A 23908-nucleotide genomic window follows, 5' to 3' on the forward strand; every position below is an offset into this window, starting at 1 on the left:
AAGTAAAAGGATAGAAAGGGTAATTTACTAGGGAGTTCAGGTGGCTCTTTCTCCAGCCAATCCAGGGAGCGTTCGGGATATTGGCAATTCAGTGTGTGTCTCTTTATGCAGGGTTAGAGGTGAGGAAACGGGTCTTTGGGGTTGACCCTGAGGACAACATTTGGAGATTCTGATCCCCATCGATTAGTAAATAATTTCACAACTAAAAAGACCCAACCAGGGGGAGAGGGATAAACTGGGAGATTGGGACTGACATATATACACTACCATATATAAAATAATAACTAATAAGAATCTGCTGTATAGCACAGAGAACGTTATTAAATACTCTGTAATGGCCTATATGGGAAAAGAATCTAAAAAAAAAAAAGAGTGGATATATATATATGTATAACTGATTCACTTTGCTGTACACCTGAAACTAACACAACATTATAAATCAACTATACTCCAATAAAAATTAAAAAAAAAAAACCAACCAACCAGCAAAACAAAAGATGACTAGCAAAAGGACCAGTATTTCCAGAACAAAGAGCATCGATTTCAGGATGCAGGTAAGAAAAGGTTAAGCATCCTTACTCATAGGTCTGCACTAGGACGGTGCAGATGAGAGCCGCTCACAGAGCCAGAGTCCAGCTGGAAGATAAGGGTGAGATGGCTGCCTGGGGAAGAGAAAATTGTCTTTCTCTTGAAGAATCTGGAGTAACTTCCTTAAATAGGTGACTTTGCAAAAGTCTCTGAACCTGATCTTCCTCAACTGCAAAATGGGAATAATAAAAATAATGAGCCTATAGGAAGGCAGGGTCTGGACCACATGATGCCTTTACGATAAGTCATATCCTTTGATCTTGGGCTCACCTCTATTCTGCTACCCAATGAGGTGTTCATCGTCACCCTAAGCCTTCCAGTGTGCATTGCACACAAACACTCCTCAGTATTTGATGTGACTGAATGAATGGGGGATGAACTTGAGGACCCCATCCATTTTTTACATCTATGATCTTACAGCAGTCAACTTAAGAGAGCATACTTTATAAACTCTTTTGTTTTGCATGTGATCTCACAATTGCTTCTTACCTAACTCTTCCCCCAAGGCATCATACTCCATCCAAAAAAAATTATAAAATTATTGAATATGGTAAAGTTGTCATACATTTTTTTCTTATATTTCACATAATACTTTACACAATTTGGGAACTTATTTAATACATGTTGAAATGAATTGAATAGTGAGCCTATAACTTAAGGCAAGATAAGTAAACTAGCCCAAGATGGCCTACAGCCTATTTTTGTAAAAAAAAAAAAAAGTTTGTTGGACTACAGCCACGCCCATTCATTTATGTATTGTCTATGGCTGTTTTTGACTATAATGGTATAGGTGAGTAGTTACATCAGAGACCAGATGGCCTGCAAATACTAAAATATTTACTATCTGGCCCTTTAAAGAAAACATTTGCCAGCTACTGATTTAGAGGATTTCCTCTTTTCTCCACTCACATTAACTTGCTAGGACTATGAATTCTGGTCTTCCATCTCTGGTCAGAGAATTGGGATCAGTTTTATTAATAGTGATGTGATTAACAGGAGTTATTCAGTGTCCCTTCATAGAGCCTAAACTAAACATAGTGTTATCATATGTTCCTTTGGCCTCTTGAGTAATATACACCCTCTTTTCCCACCCTCATCAAATGGGTTAAAAAAAAAAATTATCTCATACTTAATTCTACGGCATAGAAATTTGTGTTTTGAGATGCCAGTGTATAAATTATGTTGAGATCAAATAACAAATATTTGTCTTAGCCTAGATATGGATGACTCTGGGAGATGTGAAGAAAGGTTAGTTTTGGGAACACAAATAAAGGACTTAATGATATGTGCATATATGTTGTATGTTAATAGAATGAAGTTACCTTTCATCATACTGAAATCATCTTTTTTCTGCAAATAATGTTTACTGTTCTCAGACTTTTGTTATGTACAGAGTTATACAGAGACTTCAAATTGGAAATTTACACCACCTATGATTGTGTTTATTACTCTACAAAGGTATTTACAGTACAATTTTAGACTTTGTAGATTGTGGGTTTATGGGGTATCGCAGGTAAAATATGTATATGTCCTTGGTAGAAACACATAAGCTATATTTATACTATGTTGATTAGGGTTAAGTATTAAGATTGACATTTTAGCTAGTATTATAGAAAAGCTCTTATATCCATAATATGCTTTTGTGAACCCATAAAATATAGAAAAGAAGTATGTGGCAGTGTTTCAGAATCCTTCTCAAGATTAAACACAGATAGTCAATATCTGGGGCTAAAAAGTACAGATCTGTCTAGATTTACATAAAGCGGATTGATATGGTGGAAAAAAAAAAACATGTTAGCATGGTTTCTGAACGGAGAGGTTATAAGCATGGGATTAGTATTCATACATTCAGATCCTGACCTTCAATCTTGGCTCCATCCCTTAGACCATGTGTGACTTTTAAAGGTTACTCACAATTCTGTTCCTCGGTTTCCTCATCTACAAAATAGGGAAACTAATAATGCCACCTGGTAATATTGTCTTGATGAGTACATGTGTTCCTTCAGATGAAGCTTTCAGAACAGTGCTTGGCTCCATAAATGACAATTACTACTTCTGTTTCCCAATCCAGCACTAGCTTCTTCTTTTTGAGCCTCATTTATTTTTTTCTAAAATGGAGTTTGTAGGAGAATGGTCTATCTAACTTATAGCTTTCATTTTTTTGTTATCATTTCATGGGGGATATGGGAGAAAGTGTAAAGAATAGGAGGAGGTGATAGGGAAACTGGACTGGTCAAAAGCAGAGGTGACAGAGGTAGTAAGTATAGCCATAGATCTGCACAGGTACCTGAGTGTTAATACACATCTGGATACACACACACACACACACCCCACATTTACACATATACATTCACAAACACACAACACACTCACACATAAACACTCACTCACGCATTCTCACACAGATATTCCATGTTTGACATCAACTTGTATCATCTCTTGAAGAAATCTTAACGTTATGGTTATCAGACATCAACAGGCAAGGTATTGCTTCTCATAATAAACTGAGGTTTGTTTTATTTTCTTACATTTGCTAAAAAAAAATATTTTCAGGAAATATAACAACCGCAATTTTCCATGCCAGTAGCTTTTAGGAAATGGTGATTTTTAGGAAAACACTTCAGGGCAAAGGTTAGAAGAAGGAAGCAGATTTCAGCACATCTGAAATTCACAGGGAATTTCAAATCTATTTTTTCTGCGTGTATGTAGAATTAGACCATAGAGAAGAATCTTGAGAGTTACCGGAAAAAGAGCTAAGATTTTGGATTGAGTTTTTGAGTCAAAAAGATTCAGTATAAGACAAAACTCTAGAAAGCATTTAGCAGTGTGCTGCATTTTTCACCAGTTAGATTCATCCACAAGAGGTCATTGGATGATCGGGTGACGTATTTCCCACCACTTTTTGAAATGAAAGGTTTCTACACCCTCTGGGCTTTTTAAAGAAATTTCAGTTTAGTCCCCAAAATAAGTTTAATGGAGATGAAGACTTTTGAGGACCATAAAACTTTGCGTCATGATAGTTTGTTTTAAGATGAATTACCTCAATCCTGTTGGGGCACTAGTGTCATGACTGACTACACAATCACATAAAATCAGGAAAAGAATTTTCTGTAAGTGTACATTTTATAACCATCCTACCTACTCCTAGTTATGTTACATGCAGCACTGTTAGGGAGCAAAGTCACATTTTTTGGTTAATGTCTCAGCTCTACCACCTACTCACTATGTAATCTTGGGCTATCATTTAAGACTTATAAACCTCAGTTTTCTCACCTATAAAGTAGACATAATGATACTTACCACGTAGTGTTATTGTGAAGGCTAACCAAAATATGCCATGTGTATTAGTTATTATGTCTGTGTAACAAATGACCCCTTCCTCCAAAACTTAGTGGCTTAAAAACAACACTTATTATATCCTGGTTTCTGTGGGTCAGAACTCCAGACATGGCTTAGCTGTGTTCCCTCACTCAGAATCTTCAACAAGGCTGCAATCAAGGTGTTGGCTGGGGCAGTGATCATCTCAAGGCTCAGTTGGGGAAGGATTTACTTCTAAACCCACTCATGTGACTGTTGGCAGATTGCGGGACTGATGGCCTAAGTTACTCACTGGATGTTGTCAGAAACCACTTCTAGTTCCTTGCCATGTGGGTCCCTCCATTGGGCCACTCACAACATGGCATCTCATTCCTCAGAGTGAGCAGGGGAGAGGCAAGAGAGAGGGCAAGCAAGACAGGAGTCACGACCTTTCCTAAGCTAATCTTGGAAATGCTTTTCCACCACTTTCGCCATCTTATATGCACTAGAAGTAGATCACTAGATCCAGCCCACTCTCACAATGGAGGGAATGAAACATGGGCGTTAACACCAGGAGGTGGTGATCATTGGAAACTGTTTTGGAAGCTATCATATAATATAAAGTAGTCAGCACAATAGTTTGTACAAAGGAAGTATTCAGTATTTTTTTTCTGAGTTAGTATAGAGTTCCAAGAATTTTTCTCTCCTGGCAGGTCCAAACACAAAGAGGTATGGCGTCAGGTTTAAATTGGGCTGAGGGTTTTTTTAAAAGTATGCAGCTTCTCTGTGACTGAATTTCTCTATTTGTGCCTGAGTTTCTCCCATATATCCATGAAAAATATAAAATAATCATGTGAGCTAGATGGTAGGCTATGTCACTCAGAATTTAAGGATGAAGAACAATATAAATATGGGTGCTGTTATTCTTTCCAATTCTTCCAATCCAGTCATCGGGTACATCGGCTGAAACTAGAAAAAGGAGAATTCCATATGTCCAATTTGCTTCCCAAATTTACCCCAATGCCTGCTCCATGAAAAAATAGGAGACTTCCTGGCTTGTTCAGTACAAGAGTGATATCTAACTTTCATCTTTAAATGGATCACGTAGATTTTCATTGCATCACTTCTATTGCGCTGACTTCAATTATTCAAACTCAGAAACCTCACTTCTACCTGTTTCAGCAGATGCTGCCTGAATGTCCGTGTGTCAGACCTCACCACTTTGCAGCTCCACGTATGTGACCTTAAACTCTAAAATAGCTCTCTCTGAATATGTCTGTTCTACTCTCTCACTCTATTAAACTTGTTTCTGCTCTTATGAAAGATCCAACCACAGCTCACGTTCACTTAATTTGTCATCTGACATTTTCTTGCTTTTCTTCCATTTAAAACAATTTAAAACAATTCCACCACTAGATTTCTCAATTTCTGAACTTACGCCATTTCCAGTCCTGCGTAAATCCTTTAGTTACTACCCCTACTCTAGCTTCCAGGATAGTAAGAATTATTGAACCGAGATAAAGAAAAATACTGATTTGATCCTCAGCAGTTTTCACTGGTTAACCCCAGCGTGATCCTCATTGCTACTTAAAGGTCCACACTTTAATAGTCAAATAAACATATTTAAATTCTGGATCTCCATTTTCTGGTTATAGGAACCTAAGCAAGTTATTTAAACTCTTTATGTCTCAGTTTCTTCATCTGTAAAAGGGAGATGGAGTAAATCTCAAAAAAATTTTTTCTTGTTTTCCTTCCCTATATTTTAAAAATATATTTATTTATTTATTTTGGCTGCAATGGGTCTTCATTGCTGTGCGTGTGCTTTCTCTAGTTGTGGCAAGCAGGGGCTACTCTTCGTTGCGGTGCGCGGGCTTCTCATGGCGGTGGCTTCTCTTGTAGTGGAGCATGGGCTCTAGGCACGCAGGTTTCAGTAGTTGTGGCATGCACGCTCAGTAGTTGTGGCTTGTGGGCTCTACAGCGCAGGCTCAGTAGCTGTGGCGCATGGGCTTAGTTTCCCCATGGCATGTGGGATCTTCCCGGACCAGGGCTCGAACCCGTGTCCCCTGCATTGGCAGGCAGATTCTTAACCACTGTGCCACCAGGGAAGCCCCTCCTTCCCTTTAAACTCCCTGAAGCAGTTAATTCTTTTGGTCCTAGGCTCCTCTATTGACTCTTCTTTTACTTACTGTAAACTATCCCTGTTCTTCTCCTACCTATATATCAAGCCCTTGTAAAGCTTTTGCATAGTTTCTCATAATCTGCCTTATAATAATGGTTGGTATGTTTTACTTGGTCTATGCTGATCACAAGTGCCCCAAATACACAACTGTATTGAACCAGGTTTGCCTGTATTACACTCAGCACAGGGTCCTGCACATGGTAGTCACTTAATAAATGATGTTCAACAGGGATGGATTTAATATTTAAGACGCTTGCCTGCATGCTTTTAAATTTTGGCTGCATTCACTGTGTGTGTAAACAAGAAGAGCAATTCTCTTCTTCAGCTTACTGTATGCCATTCCCCAACCTGAAAAATCTGAAAACCATGCTTATTTTGTTGTCCATTCCTAGTTGGTAGCCATTGTTCTACATGTAAAGAATGTATCAAAAACCAGAGTGTAACACCAGGAACTGAGCTTAATATCCAGGTACCATTTGTCCCAACTGCTATAGTGTTTGATAATTTTAGGTCACAAGATCATAAAATACAAAAATATGTGAAAAAATAAAAACAATCACAGCATTTTGCCCACCCCCAATGAGATGAAAGTTCTTCTCACTTAAACTTGGGAAATGACACAAAAGTAAAACTAGGGGAAAAAGGACTAAAAATAGTACATTATCTAATATCAAGAGATTACCTGTTTGTAAACAGAACACTTCAGCAAGCAAACCAGATATCTCATTTTGATATCTTACATTGTAGAAATTCCTTGCAGCCAGAGCTTTAAAAACTAATATTTGATCATTTTAATTTTCAAATGCTCTGACACCCTCTGTGCCTTTGGAGTCAGCTGTAAACTAATGAATCTGGAAATGATCAATTCATATTTCTTTCCTCAGTAACTTCTTATCAGAGCTCGCCTGAAGCCATGCATCTTCCTTAGTGCATGTCCAGGATGTCTGAGGCATTTTCTCCTTTGTGACCCAGATTCTCTATCTGTGTGTCTATATCTAGCTTTCAATTATGTAGAGCATCTCCTTGAACATGCTGTGTAGTCCTTATTAGTAACTGAGAAAAACAAGTAGCTAAAATATGATAAGTTGTATTCTCCAAAGGACATGTGAAGGAAACATTTGATTTATGATATGTTTCTTGCCATTTAATACTTACTCTAAAAATATGAGTAACCAAGAGTTCTCTATTTCTCTCAACATTCCAAAGTCCCAATATTAAAGTAAACTTGGGAGTTTTCCCAAACTAGTGAATATAACGAAAAAGAAATGCACTCACATATATAGAGAACAAACTAGTGGTTACCAGTGGGAAGAGGGAAGAGGGGAGAGGCAACATAGGAGTAGGGAATTAAGAGATACAAACTACTCTGTATAAAATAAATAAGCTACAAGGATATATTGTACAGCACTGGGAATGTAGCCAATGTTTTATAATAACTATAAATTGAATATAACCTTTAACTATTGTGAATGACTATGTTGAAACATGCAATAGTGGACATCAACTATGCCTCAATTAAAAAAAAACTTGGGAGTTTTCAGAGGGTGTTTCACCTGTGCTCTTGAGCATTCATTCATTTATCACCCACTGCTCCTGCCACTTCTTCTAGGTACCACCTTGTCCCCTGCACACTGCTGTTTTCCTCCGGACACCACAGATTCCTACTTGATACTGATGCCCAAGCACGGGAACTCTAATGGTACCAAAGCCATGTGAGCATGTGAGGGGAGGGGAGGGGAAGTGCCTCATATCCCACCCACGGATGCTCTGCTAAAAGGATGCCAGGGCACTGCTATTTGCATACAGTTTGAGTTCAACTCTTTTTGGTTGCTGTTATTCTTCCTGGTTCCTCCCATAGCATCTGGTCTCTTCGGATTCAAACATGACTCAGTTGTTATTTTAGCCAAAAGGCAAGGCTGAAGGACAATAATGTACTCAGATGACTAGAGCTGCGTTCCTTGGTCACGTTTGTCTTGACAAACTCCTTTTTACGGGGTTGTGTTGTTTCCCAGATGTTTTCTCAGCCTTCCATGTACATAGATGTCTGGTGGGTGGGCCCCACCGGTGGGCCCCACCCATTCGGCAAGCGTGCTGGGCACCTCAGAACTTCACGCTGGGTTCAGCTGCAGCCCGGCATGGGCTGGAATTAAATGAGGTCACCTCGCCCATATGAGAAGTCTTAGCCCAGAGCCGGTGCTCAGGCCTAGCCTGGTGCAAATACTTTAATCACAAGGAATAGCAAGCTCTTCAAAAAGCAATGGCATTAAACGTGGACTGGTTGTATTCCCATTTACGGAATCTTAGGAGGAGTGAGAATACTTGATTTGGGCGTAAGTGTGGATAAAGCACATGTGATTAAATAATTCAGTCATTAAGTTTAGGGGGCATTGGGGTACGATTTGTTGAATAAACTCAAAGAGAGTACAAAATCGTACCCTCTGGCCCGGTAGGAGTGTGTCACTGAGCCAGGGGGCCTGTTTTTAATGCTGTGATTCCCTGGGGACATTTTATTTACCCCAGAGCTGCAGCTTTCGAAAAGCTGAATGCGACTTTTAGTAATAAACAGATTTTTAAAGAATGACCCAGTACACACACACACATTCTTACACGTGTGTTTGTATGTATATAGAACTAAAGCACATTTCATTAAACGATACCCACCTTCTTTACATGAATATATTCTGATATTTTTTCTGTACTGTATTTATTTCTTCCCTCTCCTCTTCCTATTCTCCTCCTCTTCCTCCCCCCACTCCCCTTACCCCTCCCTCTCTCCTTACCCCTCCCCCTCTCCATCTTCCTCTTCTTCCTTCTCTCTCTGTCTCTGTCTCTCTCTCACTCTCTCTCTCTTTTATTGCTAACCAGGATCCATGGATGGGTTGCCACGGTGGTTTGTTTCAAAAGCACTGCCTGAGAAGAGGTCATGAGATTTCAAAATACCTCAGGGCATATTAAGCCCATTTGGGAATTCTGGGAAACTAGTAGTGACCTCCAAAAGTTTTTCTTCAAGAACCCAGATAGGGTAACTCATAGAAGAGATGCCTTCAGTCTGACTCAGCCCAATTTCAGAAGCTCCAGCGTCTGTCAGGTGGTACTGTGGCTTTTGAAGAATCTCCTCCTTTGGCAAAGCATTGTTGGAGGAAAGCACAGGGACTGGATGGTGGAAACTGAGATTAGTGGTAAATGCACCCCGACCTTGCACCCTGGTTTGACGTTTGAGCTAGTCCTCACCTCTGAAAGCATCAGCGGTGTCCACAATGAGGCCTTCTCTCTGTCTGGGAAATGAACAAAGAGGCTTGTTAGCTGAATATTTTTCTCTCTCTAGTGTTGTGAGTTGGTGAGGAAAAGGGATGGGAGAGACGAGAAGGCCAGTAAAGAAGACCTCTAAACGACTGCTCCGTCCTTGAATTTGGGACCCTGGTGTTCTCTTTGTTAGCCCAGATGCGAGGAGGGAGGCAGTTCAGGGAGTCTCATCACTTTGAAGCTGGTACCATAGAATTCTTTCCGTCCTTTGCCCCTTATCTTCTTCCCAATAACCTGAAACAAGATTTACACATTCTAAGACCTGAGTGTGTCAGGGGCAGGCGTCTTATCATCAGCCTACTGACTCTGCTGGGGCGCTTTGGAATGAGTCCCTTCGCTTCCCAGAATCCAGGAGGCAAGGAAGAGGGACGGGGATCTTCTGCCTGGGAGGCCAGCAGGTCCAGCACCTGCCCTTCTGGGACCACTGGTGGGAGAACTGGGCTCGTTACCTTACAGTTGCCCAATGCATTTATCTGAAATGTTCTCTGCAGCTCTCTACAGATATTGTATTCATTCTTCAATTCTTCCTATCAAGAACTCCTGTAAACTCGCATTTCCCAGAACTAAAGGTAAGAAAGAGAGACTGTTACTCTGTGTACATGCACTGATAGCAGACCTTCAGGAAAGCTGTTAAAGTAATACATGCATGTCCATGAAATGAGAACAAAAATGGTTCCCTGGCTCTACTAAAAATTGAGCTTTAGTCCCATGGAAATTGTTAAATATGTGATGGTTTTTGGAATAAGGTGGGATGGTAATGTTAAGGCAATGACCTCATAAAACACATTTTAAAATGTATTTCTTTTTAAAAGATAACGGCAAGTGCATACGATTGCTTTGCTTTGGTTTCAGGGCTCAGATGAGTCTATGGTCTCACACCCCACATAGAACAGGACAGAGAGAGTACGTATGCAGCCCCTTCAAAAATAACACCCATGTTTCCTTTTTTTGAAAGTTTCACACGGGCAATGTGGCACGCGGAAAAGTCAAAACTGAGATCTACATTTGGTGGCTGGAGTAGTATTTGGTACACGGACTCTACATCATGAGGTTTCTCTACATCAGAGGGACCCCAGCTCTGAGCTCTCTGGGTCCCGAGCAACATGTCCCATCCACACGCTCACGCTCTGTTCTGTGAAACACAAAAGGGCACTGGTAAGCACTGCACTCTGTTCAGAATCTCCTGCGTTGTACGTGCTTGACTGTAACTATTGAGGCAGCCCTTTCCCTGGGAGTCAAATGGACACCTCGCAGAGAAGAGGACCCCGTCAGGCCTCTGGGGGACCATTCCAGAAGCTGCTGCTTCACTGTGCTACATGGTACCCTGGGGCCTGGCAGAGATCTCCCGCTGCTTCCTCAACTGCTGGGTGCACACCCAGGGAGCAGCTTAGGTGAGAAGCTGCTTCATTAAACAGAGAAGGCTTGGTTTGAAACGATCCGGCAATATCTTTGATTTGGAACGGGCTGCCTATTTCTAAGTGCTTTAAAGACAGCATCTTCATCTCCCACAAACATCCTAGAGACTAAAGGGAAGTGTTCCCGTCTCATCTTAGAAATAGCAGAGAGCTGGCAAAGGAATCTTTGTCCAACAGCAGTCACAGAAGAAAATAAAGGTCTCTTGAACCCCTGCCCTCCATTCCTGTTTCCCAGGTTTGGCACCAGCTCACGCCCTGAGCCAACCTTCTGCCCAGTCACCCCATAGCTGCATTCCCTGTGCTTTCTCATGGTTGTTACTCAAACCACTGCCCTTTCGCCACCCTATTTGTGCAGACCTTGCCAATCCTTTAAAGACTCAAATCGAATCCCACTTCCTCATTCAAGATTTTCATGAGCCTTCAGCTTGGAAATTCACCTTTCCCTCCCTGATGCTGTTGTATTCCGTTGAAATTCATAATTTACTTCCTCTTCAAATGGTCTTGTTTCACCTTCCCAACTAGAAAGGCAGCTTCTTAAAGGCAAAAACTCTGCAAAGTCTCTCTAAGGGCAGCTTCTCAAAGACAAGTCTGAAATGTGAAAGGTCTCCCTCCCTTTAGCATCACCAGGCACCCAGCAGAGCCTGGCTCGTGGCAGCCCCCCAATGGATACACATTCATTCCTCCCAAAGTGACTATTTCCGGGCATTTCAGGTCCAGAGAGCAGCTTACATTTAGGGGGCTCAGATATCTTTAACACTCCGATACCACTAGACGGCTTGCCTTCTTGAATTGTACTTAAGGCTCACAAGAAGTGATTCCACTCTGAACATTATCCTCCTGGGGGGGCGGGTGGCAAGGGGGGGCGGGCAGACCAGCCAAAAGGCAGAGGAATGTCTGAAGGAGCAGATTAATGAGCGATCAGAGGGGAGGTTGTGGATCCCCATTCAAGTCCTTGGAAAGGGTCTGTCTGTGGTGTGATGAAAGGGGCTGGACGTCGGGCCAGAGGGTGAGAGTGGCTCCACATGTCCCCGGCCTCCTGCTGCTGGAGGCCCGAAGAACAATGAGAAGGCAGTCAGGCAGTGGCACACGAGAGGCAGCTGACTCCAGCTGATTGAAAATAGGCCATTTGTTCCGTGCGACGCGAATGTGTACGGGGGCCCGCACGGGGGTGCTGCAAAGCAGGACAGAGCAGAGATGGCACTTACGTTTGCGTGTGTGTGTGTGTGTGTGTGTGTGTGTGTGTGTGTGTGTGTGTGTGATGAAGCCTTCTTTCTTTGCTTTTTAATTAGCCCTCTCTCCTCAATAAATTACCAATAAGAACAGCCCATGATCTCACCAGTTTCTGTAGCTGGTAAAGACGTAAGTGCTCTAGGGGAAAAAACTCGGCTTTGAATTCTAGAGATGGGTTAGGCACCACCAGATATTTCTGAACCCAAGGAAAAAGGGTTGATCAGAATGAACAAATGTTGCTAAAGGCATAGCTGAGTATTCTAATCAACCGGATGCTTGACCTCAGAAAGACTGCTTCTCAGGCATTCCTAAGGCTTCAAAATCTCTGGGCTATATGGAGATCTTTACTGAGGCGATATTTGCAGCCAGCCCTGATAATCTGATCTGTAGAATCAGCCCTTAAAAGCCACTCAGTCAAAGTCAGCTGACCACTGCTTGCAGCACCAGGCACCTGTGGGGATGCAGGACATAGTTAGAATGTCACCTGGGGAGAGGCAGTATTAGGTCAGACTGCCAGAGGGAGATTCAGTAAACTGTTTTTTTTAAAAAAAATTTTTTTTAATTGAGATTGCTTGAACAAATGATGCCAGGGCAAGCATGTGTATGTGCTTGTGTGCATGTATGTACGTAGGTGCATACTTGCACACACAGATTCGTGTTGATGGTAAAGAGTGAGGGAGTTATAACACCGTTTTTGTCTTTTCACTATGAAGGGACATCAGCTTTCGCTCTGATACCATCAAAAGTGATCCAGATGAAAAAGAATGTGGTTCAACCTGCACATTTCTCCTAAAGAGAGAACTGGGCATCCGGAGAAGTTAAATGCCTTGTCCAGAGCCAGTCAGGGGCCTTTGTCTGTTTCCTCTGTGCCAGACCCTCTGCTAGCTCAAAGACAGAGCTCAGACTTCCTGGACTCCGGACCATGCCACTCTCAGTGTTGACATAACTCGCCTGAGCCGGGCAGCTGAGACTCTGCCAAAGAGAAAGGGACTCTCCCTTCACGGGCAGGTGTCTTTACCCTTGAAACAGGCTGGTGATTCTGACCCAAACGGCCAGTTATCAGCTGGATGCATTTATCCAAATCATCGATCCCTGTTATTGGTCTGGAAGCTGGGACCGGGCACCAGAAGCCCCAGCCACTGTGGAATTGTGTGTCGGAGTCCGAAAAGGATGCCTCTAAATTGCTTCCCAGGGCTTGGAGGCTGTCAGTGCTACTCCCAGAGTCCCTACAGCAATGGCTCTTCAGCGTTTCCTTTTGCTTTGCCTTTTTTAAAAAAATCGTATAGAGGTTATTTTTAAACTATCCCTATGTTCTACTTTAAAAATCACCCTCAATCTTTTCCTGAAAACAAGGGGAGCAATTTTTCTTACAGAGTTGCCTCTTCCACCAAATTCCATGTGCTATTCTGCTCTGATGTTCATTCAGGAAACCCTAAAAGTTAGAAGGCATGAGAAATGTCCACTTTGTTCCATTTTTCATTGTATTTCATGCTTTCATCTCAAGGTTGCTATCAGGAGGGGACTTAGGGATGCAAAAATGAATTAAGCCATGGACTCAGGCTTTAAGAACCTTCTATTTCCATATGGGAGATAAAAAAGCACATACACAACTGCAATTCAAAGTAGAAAAAAAAATTCAAATGAAAGGCACAGAGGAGGAACTTATAATTTCCTTATGGAGCCTTCGACAGAGGCTTTGTGGAAGAGGTAACATTTGAGCTGAGCTTTCAAGGATTGATAAGATGAACATCCAGCCAGATCAGAGCAGTCATTTCAGGCAAAGGTGTTATTGCAGCTTCTTGGTAGCTTTTGCCTTTATAAAGCTCCTTTTCTGAAGATTGAAGCTCCATTTTCATCGTAATTTTTCCAAAAAATATTCCTGCACTTAATCCTTGGTTTCAGATACCCAGCCTAAATCACTATCAATAAAGCACACACTCCAATAGAATTCCAGTTTATCACCACAAAATACAGGTGTAGGTTATAAGAAGCACACACTCTTTGTCTTTAGTGAAGTAATGATACTAGAACACTGGCACAAATAATACTCAATATAGGATGATATTTCTGACTTCTTGCTATAGCTGAGACCTGTTTGAAGAGAGTAACATCTATTAACTCCTTAACTCCCACAACAGTAGAGGATAACTTCAAGGTAGGTTTCTATTTTTATGTTCATTTTACAAATGAGACACAGAGAAGTTAAGTAACTTGCCAAAGTCAGCCATTAAATATTTGAGCCAGGATTTGAACCCAGGCTGGAGAGTTTATGCACATTAACACTATATCAAAGAGACTCTTCTCAGTATAAAAATTGCTTATTGAATTATTTCATTTATCAAATTTTTATTGAGCAACTACTATCTTCTAGGTACTATGTTTATGAGCTGAGAATAAGAAGAAAACTAAGAAGTGATATCTCCCCTTGAACAGTCTATCTAAAATCTTGAAAATGTAAGCCGTTATTTAAAATGAGGCCAATTGCTAATAAAGAGAGGACAAGAACTTTGAACTCTTATCTTTTAGGTCATGTGTTAAAAAAGAATAATGCTAGGCATTGCAAAAGAGGCACCTTCAAATCTCAGTGGCTTAGCATAATATGTTATTTATCACTCAGTAATCCAATAGGATGCTCCTGTTTGGATAGTTCTCCAAACAGAAATTCAGGGACTTTCCAACCGTGTTTCTGCCATCTCCACAAGAGCTCATCCAAAGAACTCATCCTTTCCAGTCACCTCGAAGATGTAGCGATATGGAGACTCATGCATGGGAGTATTTTAAGAGCCAGGTTGGGAAGTGGCATACATCACATATAATCACATTCTTTTGATTAGACCTCAGTCACATGGCCAATCCTAGATGCAAGGGAGACTGGAAACTGTAGTCTCACTGTGAGCCCGGGAAGAAGAGAAGATGGGTTTGATGATTAGCCAGAGGTCTCTACGACATATCCCTACACCAACAACTTTCCAATTAATTGAATTTCCAAGTGATACCATTATGCTATGTAAAACTCTATTTAACTTTTAAAATCCAGGAACATTATATAGATAGTCCATTATATATGGAGATAGAATAAGATAAGTGGAGGCAGGATCCTGCTTCTGCCTGCCTTTCTTTCCTATTGTTTGTTTGAGAGCTGCAGCATTTAAGGGACAGGAAGGGCATGTACTTAACCAAGCTCCAACTCTTGATTCTTTTCATTCTAGTATTAGATATTGACTGTGCCAAATGCTGAGTAGAAATTCAATTATTTGTGCATAATTCCGTCTACTTTCAGCTATTCTGAAAATCTATGCTAAATATATATCATCAAAGATATGAGATGCAAAGAGGACTAACATTTACTGAGTGTTCATTATGTAGCAGTCATGGTTTCAGATCCTTTGCATGTTAATACTTAGAGTTCTCATAAGATATCATTATTAAACCCATTTAATGGAGGTTATAGAGTTTAAGTAACCTGCCAAACGTCACATGTGCATAAATAGCAAAGTCAGGATTCAATGCCTGTTATGTCTAACCCCCAAATTTTTATTCACCCTTGGAGTGATTACATTTACTCAGTTGAACAGGCAGTTTAGATAATTCAGTGGGGGAAATAACTCAAAAGCTTTTTAATTTACAAACTGGTGGTATCCAAGTAATTTCTACCACTCTCTGATTAACCCTATCTAGACGGACAACAAACGTTTATGATACAAAGTCATCTGCAAATAAAAGAATCATAGTAACTGTGTCTCAGGAGGCATTTCATCACAGATTGTTCTTATTAATTCTATCAACATATATTGTGTGTATGTATTATATGCTGGTCACTCCCAGGCTATACAGGGATGATGATAGCCATGGTTTCACCCTCAAACAGACCCCCTCCACAAAGGCAGGCTTAGGTGTTTCCCCCAAACAGAGCTATACTTACTCTGTTGTTATACCTACTTTATGTGCTTTTGAAACTGCCGTTTCATTTGACTGTATCCTACATTCTATGAATTCGTGGATTTTGTGCTTTGCTCATGACCACTCCAGCACATTGCCTCATTTCTGACATGTGGTCTTCAGAAAATGCACTCTGCAATAACTGAATAGTAGATGGATATATTTCAGGAGAAAATAATCAGTAAGAGCAAATAAATTACGTCCTGAATTACTGCAGTGAAGTCAAAGAACTAGAAGAAATTCAGTAAGTGTCAGGTTATGAGTAGGGGAAATGAGGTAAGATAAGATAGCAGCCAGTTCAGGGTTTAGAGTTATAGGCTTAATTCAAATAAATATGCAACAGGAAGAAGGAGTTTTTATGTGCTTGATTGCTTGAAGGTAACCGGTTGAAGTGTCAACTTGGTTGAAGATAATGATCACTTAAAAAGAGAAAATTTTAAAAAATTATTTAAGCATGGACCACTCTAGTTAAAGACCAGGGGCAGACTTTATTTTGTGGGCCTGAGATGAAGGTGAATTATTTAAAAACTTAAAATTCTTCCAGTAAAGAGTTCTAGTGAATTTGGTAACTATTTGAGAGTGGATTAGGATTCTGTCACAAAGTAAACATTCATGACCAAGAACAAATATATGATTTTTTGCTCTTCATTGTTGGTATTGCCTGGGGGATTGTTGGGTAAACACTTGAGGAGTATATTTCGAGTATGTTTCCTGTCCAGATGTAAATCAGAGTTTACAAACGATGGGGAGTGAGGGAGGAAGCAGAGGAAAATCAAGTTAATTATGCTAAGTTAGGAGAATAAATACTGGACTGGAATTTCAGGATTCAGGAAACTGTATCTTCAGAATTCTGGGGAGAAAAACACTTCATTCCACCAGGTTTTCTAAGACTTCACTTATAAGATCAAACTCAGGTTGAGTGAAGGCCAGGAAAGTGCTTTGCACTCAGAATCAGGAGAGTTTGTTCTAGATCTGGCTCTGCTATTAACTGGATGTGAGATCTTTGTCAAGTAACTTAACCTCTCTGAGCCCAGTTCCTCACCTTAAAGTTGAGGATTTGAAATGAGACTATTAGACCAAATAACCAAAGAAATCCTTTTCAGGAGGATGGTTCAAGATGGCGGCATAGGGAGACCCTGAACTTACCTCCTCTCATGGAACCAACAAATATGCAGCTACATGTGGGTCAATTCCCTCTGAAAAGAACCTGAGAATTAGCTGAACACCTGCTCCACAACAAAGGATTAAAAGGACCACATCGAAATAAGTAGGAAAGGCAGAAAAATGTTTTTGCCAAAACACCCACCCCCCGTGTGGTAGCACACAATAGAGATGGATCTCACCAGATAGGTTCTTCTCCAGGAGGAGTGAGGGGTTGTCACCCCACACCAGGCACCCCAGTCCCTGGGCTCTACACCAGAAAGATGAGCCCCCAAAACATCTGGCTTAGAAAACCAACACGGCTGATGACACACTCCAGCTGCCTACATAAAGCCAGTGGGTGCAGGCAATCCACACAAGGACACCACTTGATCTCCTGGCCCTGGTGACCAAGGGGGCTGGCATTCCTGAGCTCCATGGGACTCATGCACGACATAATCCTTGCACAGCCCCTTGGCCTTACTACAGCTTGATGAGATTCCCCAGAAAGGAGCTTATACACTTGTAAGGAGCCCCAGTTATTTTGCAACTGTCACCCAGGAGACACCTCCAGATCTCCTGGTCTGAATGCCAGCAGGGGTTATTCTTGTAGCCCCAAAGCACAGTATATATCTGCATATTTTAAAAGCTGCTGCCTGAGGGTCTGGCACTCAAGCAGCCCGAAGCTAGGTGCTAAATGAGATTTCTCCCATTGGAACACTGATAGGTCTCAGCACACCATCAACAACAGCGGTGAATCAAGAATAAATCATATGGTATAGATATAGACAGCTCAAATTCAAGAGACAACAAAAAGCAAGAGCAGGATTGGACAAGAAGGACCATCACGTACACAAGTCCACTCCTTCAAGACTGAGAGAGGTAGCCATTTGCTTAACACATAGAAACAAACCCAGTGAGCCAAACAAAATGAATAGAGAACTATGTTCCAAATGAAAAACCAAGACAAAACTTCAGAGAAAAGATAAGTACACAGAAATAAGTAATACACCTGATAAAGAATTAAAAGCAATGGTCACAAAAATGCTCACCAAATTTGGGAGAAGAACGAATGAACACAGTGAGAACTTAAAAAAAATTTTAAATATAAGAAAGAACAATCAGAGCTGAAAAATAAAATATCTTACATGAAGAATGCACTAGAGGGAGTCAATAGCAGATTAGATGATACAGAAGAACAAATCAGCTCTCTGGAAGACAGAGTAGAGGGAATGACAAAATCAGAACAGGAAAAAAAAAAAAAGAATTTTTTTTAAATGACAATAGTTTAAAGGACCTCGGGGGACAACATCAAACATACTAACATTCACATTATATGGATCCCAGAGGACAAGAAAAAAAAGGGCAGAAAATTTTTTGAAGAAATAATGGCTGAAAACTTTCCTAACCTGGGGAAGGAAACAGACATCCAGTTCCAGGAAGCAGAGAGAATCTCAGACATGATTAAACCTAAGAAATCCACACCAAGACATATTATAATTAAAATATCAAAAAGTTAAAGATAAAGAGAGAATTTTAAAAGCAGCAAGAGAAACACAACTGATTACATATACGGGAACGTTCACAAAAGACTATCAGTGGCTTTTTCAGCAGAAACTTTGCAGACCAGAAGGAAGTGGTATGATATAATTAAAGCACTGAAAAGGAAAAAAAAAAATCTTACAACCAAGAATACTCTGTCCAACAACGTTATCATTCAGAATTGAAGGAGAGACCAAGAGTTTCACAGAGAAGCAAAAATTAAAGGAGCTCAGCACCCCTAAACTGACCTTACAAGAATGTTAAAGAGACTTCTTTAAGAGGAAAAGAAAAGGTCATAACTTTGTTATGTTATAAGAAAACATATAAAAGAAAAAAACTCACCAGTAAAAACAAATATATAGTAAAGGTAGTGTGTCGACTACTTATAAAGCTAGTATGAAGGTTAAAAGAGAAAAGTAGTAAAATCAACTATATCTACAATTAGTAGTTAAGGGATACACAAAGTGAAAATTTATAAAATATGGTATCAAAAACATAAAACATGGGGGGTGGATAAAAACATAGTGCTTTTAGAGTCTTCAAACTTAAGTGATTATCAGGTTAAAATAGTCAGTTTTATATATAGATTGTTATATATGAATCTCATGGTAACCAAAAACCAAAAACTTTGTAATAGATACACAAAAAATGAAGAGAAAGAAATCCAAACACTACACTAAAGAAAATCATCAAACCACAAGGGAAGAGAACAAGAGAAGAAAGGGACAGAGAAGAACTACAAAAACAACCATAAAACAATTAACAAAATGGAAATGATGACATACCTATGAATAATTACTTTAAATGTAAATGCGCTGAATTATCCAATCCAAAAACATAAGGTGGCAGAATAGATAAAAATCAAGACCCATCCATATTCTGCTTACAAGAAAATCACTTCAGGTCTAAAGAGACACACAGGCTAAAAGTGAAAGGATGAAAAAAGATATCCCAGACAAATGGAAATGAAAATAAAACAGGGGTAGCATTACTCAGACAAAATAGACTTTAAAACAAAGACTGTCACAAAAGACATAATGATAAAAGGGTCAATACAAGAAAAGGATACATCATTCATAAACATTTATGAACTCACATAGAAGCACCTAAGTATATAAAGCTAATATTAACAAACATAAAGGGAGAAATTGATGGTAACACAATAACAGTAGGGGACTTTAATACTCCACTTACATCAATGAATAGATCATCCAGACAGAAAATCAATAAGGGAACATCAGCCTTAAAGATGAACTTAATAGATATATACATTCCATTCAAAAACTGCATACACATTCTTTTCAAGTGAGCATGAAACATTCTCCAGGATAGATCACATGTTTTGCCAACAATCAAGTCTCAATAAATTTAAGAATATTGAAATCATATCAAGCATCTTTTCCAACCACAATGGTATGAAACTAGAAATCAATTATAGGGAGAAAACTGGGAAAAACACATACACATGAAGACCAAAAACATGCTACTAAACAACCAATGGGTCAATGAAAAAAAACAAAGAGGAAATCAAAAAAAAATCTGAAGACAAATGAAAATGGAAACACAACACTCCAAGATCTATGGGATGCAGCAAAAGTAGTTGTAAGAGGGAAGTTTACAGTGATTCAGGCCTATCTCAATAAACAAGAAAAATTTCAAATAAACAATCTAGCTTTACCTAAAGGAACTAGAAAAAGAAGAACAAACAAATGCAAAATTAGTAGAAGGAAGAAAATAATAAAGATCAGAGATAAAACAAATAAAAAAGAGACTAAAAACCAATGAAAAGATCAATGAAACTAAGAGCTGGTTCTTTGAAAGGATAAACAAAATTGATAAACCTTTAACCAGACTCATCAAGAAAAAGAGAGGGCCCAAATAAATAAAATCAGAAATGAAAAAGAAGTTGCAACTGCTGCCACAGAAATATAAAGGATCATCAGAGACTACTATAAACAATTTATGGTAACAAACTGGACAACCTAGAAGAAATAGATAAACTCCTAGAAACACAATCTTCCAAGACCGAATCATGAAGTCGAAAATTTGAATATACCAATTACTGGTAATGAAACTGAATCAGTAATTTAAAAATTTCCAACAAACAAGTCTAGGACTAGATGGCTTATAGGTGAATTCTACCAAACATTTAAAAGAGAATTAATACCTATCCTTCTCGAATTTTTCCCAAAAATTGAAGAGGAGGGAACACTTCCTAAGTCATTTTATGAGGCCCACATTCTACCTTGATACCAAAATCAGATAAAAACACCATAAAAAAATTACAGATCAATATATCTGATGAACATAGATACAAATATCCTCAACAAAATGTAAGCAAACTGAATTCAAGAATGCGATAAAAAGACCATACACTATAATCAAGTAGGATTTATTCCAGGGATGCGAGGATGGTTCAACATCCACAAATCAATCAGTTTGATACACCACATCAACAAAACGAAGGATAAAAAATCATATGATCATCTCAATAGATGGAGGAAAAGCATTTGACAAAATTCAACATTCATTTATTATAAAAACTCTCAACAAACTGTGTATAGAGATACTGTACCTGAAAATAACAAAAGCCATATATAGCAAACCCACAGTTAAAATAATAATCAACAATGAAAAGCTGAAAGTTTTCCTCTAAGACCAGAAATAAGACAAGGATGTCCACTATTGCCGCTTTCATTCAAATAGTATTGGAAGTTCTAGCCACAGCAGTTAGGCAAGAAAAATAAATGAAAGGCATCCAAATTGGAAAAGAAGAAGTAAAACTGTCACTATTTGCAGATGACATGACACTATATACAGAAAATCCTAAAGACCTCACCAAATAAACCCTATTTGAATTAATAAATAAATTCAGTAAAGTTGTAGGATATAAAATTAATATACATAAATTGGTTGCATCTCTATACAGTAATAATAAGCTATCAGAGAGAGAAATTAAGAAAAAAATCCCATATAGAATTGTATCAAAAGAATAAAATACTTAGAAATAAATATAACCAAGAAGGGGAAAGAACTATACTCTGAAAACTATAAGACTTGATGAAAGAAATTGAAGATGACACAAATAAATGGAAAGATATACTGTGCTCATGAATTGGAAGAATTAATATTATTAAGATGTCCATGCTACCCAAAGCAATCTGCAGATTCAGTGCAGTCCCTATCAAAATACCAATGGCATTTTCACATAACTAGAACAAATAATCCTAAAATTTGCATGGAACCACAAAAGACACCAAATCCCAAAGTAATCTGAGAAAGAAGAACAAAGCTGGAGGTTTCATACTCCCTGATTTCAAACCATACTACAAAGCTATAGTAGTCAAACACTATGGTACTGGCACAAAAACAGACACACAGATCAATGGAACAAATCAGAGAGCTCAGCAATAAATGCATGCAATTACAGTTAATTAATCTATGACAAAGGAGGAAAGAATACCCAGTCTTTTCAATAAATGATGTCAGGAAAACTGGATAGATATATGCAAAAGAATTAAAATAGACCACTATTGTACACCATATACAAAAATAAATTCGAAATTGATTAGAGACTTAAATTTAAGACTGGAAACCATAAAACTCCTAGAAGAAAACATAGGTAGCAGGCTCTTTGACACTGGTCTTAGCAATATTTTTTTGGACATGTCTCCTCGGGCAAGGTCAACAAAAGCAAAAATTTTTAAATGGACTACATCAAACTAAAAACTTTTGCATAGCAGAGGAAACCATCATAAAAAGGAAAAGGCAACCTACTGAATGGGAGAAGATATTTGCAAACTGTATATCCAACAAGAGATTAATATCCAAAATATATAAAGAACTTGTACAACTTAATATCATAAAAAAAACAACATTATCAAAAATGGGCAGAGGACCTGTGTAGACATTTTTCCAAAGAAGACATATGGATGACCAACAGGCACAGGAAAAGATGCCCAACATCACTAGTCATCAGGGAAATGCAAATCAAAACCACCATGAGATAACGCCTCACATCTGTCAGAATGACAATTATCAAGAAGACAACAAATAAGTTTTGGCCAGGATGTGTAGTAGAGGGAACTCTTGTTCACTGTTGGTGGGAATGTAAATTAGCACACCACTATGAAAAACAGTATGGAGTGTCCTCAAAAAGTTAAAAATAGAACTACCATACAATCCAGCAATTCCATTTCTGGTTATTTATCCGGAGGAAACAAAAACACTAACTAGAAAAAATATATGCACCCCTATGTTCCTTGCAGCATTATTTACAATATCTAAGATATGGAAACAACCTAAGTGCCCATAAATAGATGAACGGATAAAGAAGATGTTTTACATATATATATGTAAAACATATATTTTTTTTATATATATATAATGAAATACTACTCAGCCATAAAAAGAATGAAATCTTGCCATTTGGACAACATGGATAGACCTAGAGGGTATTATGCTAAGTAAAATAAGTCAGGCAGAGAAAGACAAACACCATGCGATTTCACTTATATGTGGAATCTTAAAAACAAAACAAATGAACAAACAAAAGAGAAAGACTCATAGATACAGAAAACAATATAGTGATTGTCAGAGGGAAAGGGGATTGATGGGTGGATGAAGCAGGGGAAAGGGATTAAGAGGTACAAACTTCCAATTATAAAATAAATAAGTTATGGGAATGTAATATACAACATAGGGAATACAGTCAGCAATATTGTGATAACTTTGCATGGTGACAGATGGTAGCTAGACTTAACCATGGTGACCATTTCTTAATGTATAAAAATATCTCATCACTATGATGTATACCTGAAATTAATATGACATTGTATATCAATTATACTTCAATTTAAAAAAAATAAGAAATCCTTTCCAGCCTTAAATAAGCTATGAACATTTCAAAGCAGGAAATGTTTCTTTCACCTTGACTTACAATACATTCTTTAGTTGATGTAGCATTATACGCTTATAAGCCCTACTATTAGTGTCCAATTATCCAACTTAGACCCCAGAACTTCACCTAAAAGAACAGGTCCTAGGATTGTCACAAGGTTCTCACTGTTGCTCACTGGGGCAATTCAAGAGAGGTGGCCTTCAGTGTTTAACAAACTTCAGGGTCCAAGGTCAGGAGCTGATAGGAGACCAGACTGGAAAATGAAGCTGTGGGTTGGGTACAAAGCCAATGGAAGTGGATGAAGGAGGGGGTGTCGTATATACCCGCTATATCAGTTTTCTATGGCTGCCACGAACTTAGTGGCTGAATACAAGT

At 39.1% G+C, this 23908-nt stretch overlaps 1 protein-coding gene across 2 annotated transcripts in view; it reads right to left on the reverse strand.

The window, feature by feature from the left end:
* Positions 1-466: 466 nt before the first annotated feature.
* Positions 467-23908, reverse strand: part of LOC309637314 (uncharacterized protein) — a 537821-nt gene continuing 514379 nt past the window's right edge. For both annotated transcript variants that reach the window (XM_082411732.1, XM_082411731.1), the window contains one exon: positions 467-16084. The gene's annotated coding sequence lies outside the window, so the exon portion shown is untranslated. The remainder of the gene's footprint in view (positions 16085-23908) is intronic.

The sequence above is a fragment of the Balaenoptera physalus genome (genome assembly GCF_965194825.1).
Source record: "Balaenoptera physalus genome assembly, chromosome: 11".
Lineage (NCBI taxonomy): Eukaryota > Metazoa > Chordata > Mammalia > Artiodactyla > Balaenopteridae > Balaenoptera > Balaenoptera physalus.